Source organism: Rhinatrema bivittatum, chromosome 16, assembly GCF_901001135.1.
Source record: "Rhinatrema bivittatum chromosome 16, aRhiBiv1.1, whole genome shotgun sequence".
NCBI lineage: Eukaryota > Metazoa > Chordata > Amphibia > Gymnophiona > Rhinatrematidae > Rhinatrema > Rhinatrema bivittatum.
Window position 1 is genome coordinate 41,957,018 of NC_042630.1, and position 8,522 is coordinate 41,965,539.

Genomic DNA, 8,522 nt, shown 5'->3' on the forward strand with positions numbered 1-8,522 from the left:
GAAGGACCTCCTGCCGTCCAATCGTGTTCGTCTATGGCCGCCGCCATTTTTCGGCGCCATTTTGAAAATGGAGCCGGCTGAAGACAACAAGATTCAGGAGCAGGAGCCCGTTCCGGACCGCTGCCGTTCCGGACCGCCGCTGGACCCGCAGGTTATTTAAGTCATTTGGGGGGGGTTCGGGAGGGTGGGGGATTTAATTTAAAGGGTCGGGCGTGGGTTTTAGGGGGTTTTAGTGTGCCGGCTCACGATTCTAACGATTTATAACGATAAATCGTTAGAATCTCTATTGTATTGTGTTCCATAACGGTTTAAGACGATATTAAAATTATCGGACGATAATTTTAATCGTCCTAAAACGATTCACATCCCTATTGATCAGGGGTGTGCCTGAATTGTTGGCCATTTCTTTGTTCACTGGGCTCTACACAGGGCATCACAGAGGCTTACTGTGAACATCTTACTTTGGAAGAGAAAAAGAGGCAAATATGTTGGTTTGGTAATCGATAGGGATGTGCAGACAAAAAGTTTATTTTCATGTCCATAAGTCGAAAAGGGGGGTCAATTTCGGTCAATATGGACATATGGAGAATTCCATAAGTTGAGTCTATGTCCATACGTGCACCGGTTCCCTAAATAAAATTTTAAACCCCTCACCCTCCTTAATCCCCCCCCAAGACTTACCAAAATTCCCTGGTGGTCCAGCAGGGAGTCAGGAAGCCATTCCTCTATTCCTTTGCGAGGAGCACGTGACGTCTGCGTCATGTCGGAGTGACGCGGCCGTCACGTGGTCCACCGCAGTTCCGCTCCCGGACCCCTCGTTGGACCCAAACGGAACTTTTGGGGGGGTCAGGCCGTTCCTTTATTCCTTTGCGAGGAGCACATGACGGCCGCGTCACTCCGACGTGACGCGGCTGTCATGTGGTCCACCGCGGTTCCGCTCCTGGACACAAACGGAACTTTTGGCCAGCTTGGGGGGGCCTCCTGACCCCCCCAAGCTGGCCAAAAGTTCCGTTTGTGTCCAACGAGGGGTCCGGGAGCGGAACCGCGGTGGACCACGTGACAGCCGCGTCACGTCGGAGTGACGCGGCCGTCAGGTGGTCCACCGCGGTTCCGCTCCCGGACACAAACGGAACTTTTGGCCAGCTTGGGGGGGCCTCCTGACCCCCCCCAAGCTGGCCAAAAGTTTCGTTTGTGTCCAATGAGGGGTCCGGGAGCGGAACCGCGGTGGACCACGTGACGGCCGCGTCACTCCGACGTGACGCGGACGTCACGTGCTCCTCGCAAAGGAATAGAGGAATGGCTTCCTGACTCCCCGCTGGACCACCAGGGAGTTTTGGTAAGTCTTGGGGGGGATTAAGGAGGGTGAGGGGTTTAAATTTTTATTTAGGATCAACGATCGCGATTTCCAACGTATTCAACATAGCTATGTTGAATAAGTTGGAAATCCGATCGTTTTCACCTCATCACTTTTTTAAGTTAAAAAAAAAAAAAGTAGCGTTTTACATATAAGTTCAAAACGAATGCACACCCCTACTAATCGAGGAATGAAATTGGGTCAATTGTTGCTGTTTTTATAAGGGCTGGTTTTGGCAAGGGGGGTTCCAGAAATTATTTTGGTTCATATTGGGGGTAATGATATAGGGGCTTGTTCCTGCAAAGAGTTTGTGGTTAAAAAATATTTTGCATACATCATGAATGGAATGACTTAGACAAGGTTGGGTTGGACTGATATAATTGTCAGATTTAAGTAAAAGAATGAACCTTTTTGGAAGCTGTTAAAAAAATGAATAGGCAAATTAGGAAATGCGTTATAGGTCAAGGCAGCTTTTGGGTAAGACATTGAGTGGACATGGAATGTTTGTGAGGGGTTATACTAAGCAGATGTTGTTCATTTGTCAGTGGTGGGGTTGAATTTGTTTAATATGTGTTTCAGAAAGCTTTTGAAAAATTGATTGGTGAAAGTTAATTGGGCCACACTGGGGGAACAAGGGCAACCAAGGTTGTTTGTGGCAGAAACCTAAGCCCAAAATTGTCAATTTTTTATAATTGAGATATTAAGAGGGGCATTTGGGGGAGGGGGGAGCTACTACATGAGTCAGCTGGTGAGCAGTGGGGGTTGCTGGTCAGGCTGTAGACTTACCCTCGCTAGGATGAAGTGGGGTAAGAAATTCTGAAGGACTGTTTAACTCAGTATGCCACTGGGGCGTGGTGGCATGCAGGTGGGGGTGGGGGGTATAGGTTGATGATGATTTTAATGCATATTAACTAGTTGTACGGACTCAAGTTATGTTTATTACATAATAAACTGCAGCTTTTTCTAAAGCCATTATGTGTTATTGTATTTTGTGAGAAAAGGAAGGGAAAATAAGCGATGCAGAAGTCCTGCATCTCTATGTAAAGAGTGATTAAGTGAAGCTTGAGGAATGGTCTAGACTCTAGAGTCTGGCAGCTATGATTTAATGTTAAAAAATACAGAGTTATGATTTTAGGATACAAAACACAAGGGAAAATGACAGTAGAGGGACTGAAATTCTTCTAAGCATAAAAGAAGAGCTGGATATGGGTGTGATCAAATCTGATAAAGTAGCCAAATAGGTAGATGAGGCCTGGATTTGTCAACAGACACACTAGGCCTGTGCCTAAGGTGGCAAACATTTGAGGGGGCAGCAGGCTGGTTGAAGATTTACTGCCTTCCAGCTGTGCTGAATCTCACTCAGCAAAGAAAGGCCTCTGCTTCCTGATTTATCTCTTCGCCTATCAGGCGGCGTGCAGGGAATAGGATGGGAGGAGAGTGAACATGGCGTACACAGAGCAAGGAGGGATGACAAGGGGAGCAGGCAGCAACACAGTAGGGTCACCTGCTTAATGATCCCTCCCTCAGTGGAGCACCACTGGAGACAAGAGGGCTACTGGTATAAGGAGAAGGTTCCCTCACTCTCCTCCCCTCCCCCCTCATTTGTGCTCAGGTTATATCCTCCAGATCCTGGACACTCCCTTCCTTACTCCCCCTCCCTCAAGATCTTGGAACTCACCCCTAACAAATCTTACTTCGTCCTCCCTTTTTTTGATACCAGAACCCCAGAAATTCCCTCCCTCTCTCCTTTTCTCCTATTCCAGTTTCCAGATTTACCCCCTTTTGGATGATCTTCTCCCATCTCTCATCCTCACCTTCCCCATCCTTTCTATCTCCTCACTCTGTCCTTAGACTTCTTTCCTTCTCATAGTAGGGATGTGAATCGTTTATCAGAAGATATTTTCAATCTCGTCAGATATCGGGGGGTCCCCAATAGCGATAAGAAACCCCTCGATTAATGTTGTGGGTTCTCTTATCATTATGGGAGGGGGGGGGGGGGGAGGAAGAAAGGGCACTTACAAAAACACAGCCCGACCCTTTAAAATTAGTTCTTTAGTATCCTCCCATCCTCTGGACCCCTTGAACCCCCCCCCCCGCCCCAAATTTTTAAGAACCTGGTGGTCCAGTGGGGGTCCCGGGAGCATTCTCCCACACTCGGGCCATCGGCTGCCAGTAAACAAAATGGCGCCGATGGCCCTTTGCCCTTAGCATGTGACAGAGTATCTGTGCCATTGGCCAGCCCCGTCACATGGTAGGAGCACTGGATGGCCCGCGCTGTTTTTAAAGATGGTGCCAGCCGTCCATTTCTCCTATTTATTTATTTATTTATTTAACATTTTTCTATACCGTCGTTTGGTGGAGACCGTCACAACGGTTTACATTCAGGCACATAAAATGAGGCTAATGTATCTTAAGTTACATAGGTGCCATTTAGGGTCGGTAACATAGTTTGTAAATGAAAAAAAATTGGTAGGTGACAGGGTCCGGTCAATGGTACGGATACCCTGTCACATGCTAAGGGCATAGGGCCATCGGCGCCATTTTGTTTACTGGCAGCCGATGGCCCGAGAGCAGGAGAACACTCCCGGGACCCCCACTGGACCACCAGGTACTTAAAAATTGGGGGGGGGGAGGGGTCCAGAGGGAGGGGGATACTAAAGAACTAATTTTAAAGGTTCAGTCTGTGTTTTTGGGTTAGCATCTCGGCACATCCAATTAAAAAAAAAAACGATTGGACCGCGGGAAAAATAATTTCCCGAAGGTCCACGAATCCGAAACCGGAACTGATTCCGGTTCCAATTCGCATCTCTAATTCCCAGTCCTTTCAGCTTCTCATCTCATTCCTAGTCTTCATCCTTTCCTTTCCCATCCATGAATCATCGGGTCACACTAGAGAGATAACGTTCCTGGATGGAATAAATGATAGCTTTATGGAGCAATTGGTTCAGGAACCGACGAGAGAGGGAGCAATTTTAGATCTAATTATCAGTGGAGCACAGGACTTGCTCAGAGATGTAACGGTGGTGGGGCCGCTTGGCAATAGTGATGATAATATGATCAAATTTGATTTAATGACTGGAAGAGGAACAGTGTGCAAATCCAAGGCTCTCCTGCTAAACTTTCAAAAGGGAAACGTTGATAAAATGAGAAAAATTGTTAGAAAAAAACTGAAAGGAGCAGCTACAAAAGTAAAAAATGTCCAAGAGGCGTGGTCATTGTTAAAAAAATACCATTCTAGAAGCACAGTCCAGATGTATTCCACACATTAAGAAAGGTGGAAAGAAGGCAAAACGATTACCGGCATGGTTAAAAGGGGAGGTGAAAGAAGCTATTTTAGCCAAAAGATCTTCATTCAAAAATTGGAAGAAGGATCCAACAGAAGAAAATAGGATAAAGCATAAACATTGGCAAGTTAAATGTAAGACATTGATAAGACAGGCTAAGAGAGAATTTGAAAAGAAGTTGGCTGTAGAGGCAAAAACTCACAGTAAAAACTTTTTTAAATATATCCGAAGCAGAAAGCCCTTGAGGGAGTCAGTTGGACCGTTCCATGATCGAGGGGTTAAAGGGGCACTTAGAGAAGATAAGGCCATCGCGGAAAGATTAAATGATTTCTTTGTTTCGGTGTTTACTGAAGAGGATGTTGGGGAGGTACCCGCAATGGAGAAGGCTTTCATGGGTAATGATTCAGATGGACAATCAAATCACGGTGAACCTAGAAGATGTGGTAGGCCTGATTGACAAACTGAAGAGTAGTAAATCACCCGGACCAGATGGTATACACCCCAGAGTTCTGAAGGAACTAAAAAATGAAATTTCAGACCTATTAGTAAAAATTTGTAACTTATCATTAAAATCATCCATAGTACCTGAAGACTGGAGGATAACAAATGTAACCCCAATATTTAAAAAGGGCTCCAGGGGTGATCTGGGAAACTACAGACCGGTTAGCCTGACTTCAGTGCCAGGAAAAATATTGGAAAGTGTTCTAAACATCAAAATTACAGAACATATAGAAAGACATGGTTTAATGGAACAAAGTCAGCATGGCTTTACCCAGGGCAAATCTTGCCCCCAAATCTGCTTCACTTTTTTGAAGGAGTTAATAAACATGTGGATAAAGGTGAACCGGTAGATATAGTATACTTGGATTTTCAGAAGGCGTTTGACAAAGTTTCTCATGAGAGGCTTCTAGGAAAAGTAAAAGGTCATGGGATAGGTGGCGATGTCCTTTCATGGATTGCAAACTGGCTAAAAGACAGGAAACAGAGAGTAGGATTAAATGGACAATTTTCTCAGTGGAAGGGAGTGGACAGTGGAGTGCCTCAGGGATCTGTATTGGGACCCTTACTTTTCAATATATTTATAAATGATCTGGAAAGAAATACGACGAGTGAGATAATCAGATTTGCAGATGACACAAAATTGTTCAGAGTAGTTAAATCACAAGCAGATTGTGATACTTTTTGTGATTGTGAGCACAATCTTCCTGCTCACAGATTGTGAGCAGGAAGACCTTGTGAGACTGGAAAATTGGGCATCCAAATGGCAGACGAAATTTAATGTGGATAAGTGCAAGGTGATGCACATAGGGAAAAATAACCCATGCTATAATTACACAATGTTGGGTTCCATATTAGGTGCTACAAGCCAAGAAAGAGATCTAGGTGTCATAGTGGATACCACATTGAAATCGTCGGTACAGTGTGCTGCGGCAGTCAAAAAAGCAAACAGAATGTTGGGAATTATTAGAAAGGGAATGGTGAATAAAACGGAAAATGTCATAATGCCTCTGTATCGCTCCATGGTGAGACCGCAACTTGAATACTGTGTACAATTCTGTCGCCGCATCTCAAAAAATATATAAATGCGATGGAGAACGTACAGAGAAGGGCTACCAAAATGATAAGGGGAATGGAGCAACTCCCCTATGAGGAAAGACTAAAGAGGTTAGGACTTTTCAGCTTGGAGAAGAGACGACAGAGGGGGGATATGATAGAGTTGTTTAAAATCATGAGATTTCTAGAACGGGTAGATGTGAATCGGTTATTTACTCTTTTGGATAGAAGAAAGACTAGGGGGCACTCCATGAAGTTAGCATGGGGCACATTTAAAACTAATCGGAGAAAGTTCTTTTTTACTCAACGCACAATTAAACTCTGGAATTTGTTGCCAGAGGATGTGGTTAGTGCAGTTAGTATAGCTGTGTTTAAAAAGGATTGGATAAGTTCTTGGTGGAGAAGTCCATTACCTGCTATTAAGTTCACTTAGAGAATAGCCACTGCCATTAGCAATGGTTACATGGAATAGACTTAGTTTTTGGGTACTTGCTAGGTTCTTGTGACCTAGATTGGCCACTGTTGGAAGCAGTATGCTGGGCTTAATGGACCCTTGGTCTGACCCAGTATGGCATTTTCTTATGTTCTTATGTTCTTATCTCTATTTTATTCTCCAATCATTTCTTAATAATCCCTAGCATTCTATTTGCTTTACTGGTTGCTGATTCACACTGAGAAGAAGGATTCAACATATTTTCAATGAAGATACCTTGTGATGACTCATAATAAGGAACCCTGTGGCTAAATATTTTCATATTTATATGTATTTATTTATAAAAATGTGGATTTTCACAATCTCCAATCAATGCAAATAACAATATTAACATACCTAATGTAAATCAACAAAAAACTAATTTTATTTTCCATGGAAATTCTAACCACTGAAAAAGTAGGTTCATAATCGATGAATACTTTGTAACCCTGGAGGTTTATAAAAGGAGAATATGCACATAATTGCCAGACTATATTTTACTACATAAAAAAAGCATTTAAGCCTTTCAAAGATTATATCTGAAAATGTGAACTGTCCAAATGTGAGTGCATGAGAATTGATTGAATATTTGTGTATGTGAGTGAAGATTTAAATGCACAGAAAAAGATATAGAATGATTCCAATAAAGGATAGCCACTAAAGTACTTCAGTGATACAATACTGTTAGAACCCCTATTCAGAGATGCCAACTGCAGTTTCAAGGTCGCAGTGTCCTTCATCACTGAAACATAATCTAGATAAATTCAGTATCCAAAACAGTCTTTGGAGCAAAACATGTTTAAAAGTTCATTTTTTTCTCCATTGAGTTTGCTGAAATGGCAAATAATATTATTTTATCGAAGCATAGTTTTATCTCCAGTTCTCAGGGGATCTGGGCAAATTTATCATCACTGCTGTCTATATTATTAGCATGTGCCCTGCAATTAGAGTGCAGAAGGGACCAAGGGCAGAGGTACCTATAGCACTTGCTGACATAAATGTCCATTTGAGTGATGAGATGAATCCCTGCTGCTAAGAGAGCAGATGAAACATAATTTAAGAGTTGTCTGTTTTACTTCTGCTCCCATACAGGCAACCTAGGCAAAGATATTTAAAAAAAACCCATGATAGTGGAACCAGTTCAGAAAACTTTTAAAGAGAAAATGATTCTGAGTTCATTGCTTCTGGGATTGAGTAGGGTCTTGGTAATTATTTCTGTAGTAGATACACAAAGCAAGAGACTGAGCTCTATTTGTGCCACAGCTGATTCTTACAAGAAGAGTGTCTTCAGGAGAGGGGACCTGATCCTTGGTGGTATCATTCAGATGTCTGATTATCCCTTGACAATTAATCACAACTTTACAGAGCACCCTAAAAGGCCTATGTGCATAATGTAAGTAGTTTTCCAACTTGGAAATGTATGTTCTAATTAATATGCAGCCAAATTTGCAAAGGCAACTTCTCATACTTTAATCACTATAAATGGGATGGTGCATGCTATTTGCCCTTTTTTTACATTTTATTTTTATTGCTTTTTAATAAAATTACAAAGCATAATATCTTTGTACCGAAAATAGAAGCAAAATATAAAGTGACAGACATGTTAGGAACAAAGTATTAATATTCAGATCACAAATCTTTCTGCTATGGGGGAGGAGCACTAATGGAGCCAGCATAAGAAATTAAATTTAGGAAATGACTTAACTTGTGCGTTTTACCCTTACTCTAGTCTGAGTGATAGAACTCTCAATGGGTGAAGAGCTGCCTCCGACAATGGGCAAATTGTACTGAGTTCAGGGATGGTGTACTGCCCCGAAGGGAGGGAGGTACGAGCCAAACAACACTACGCACAAGCCAC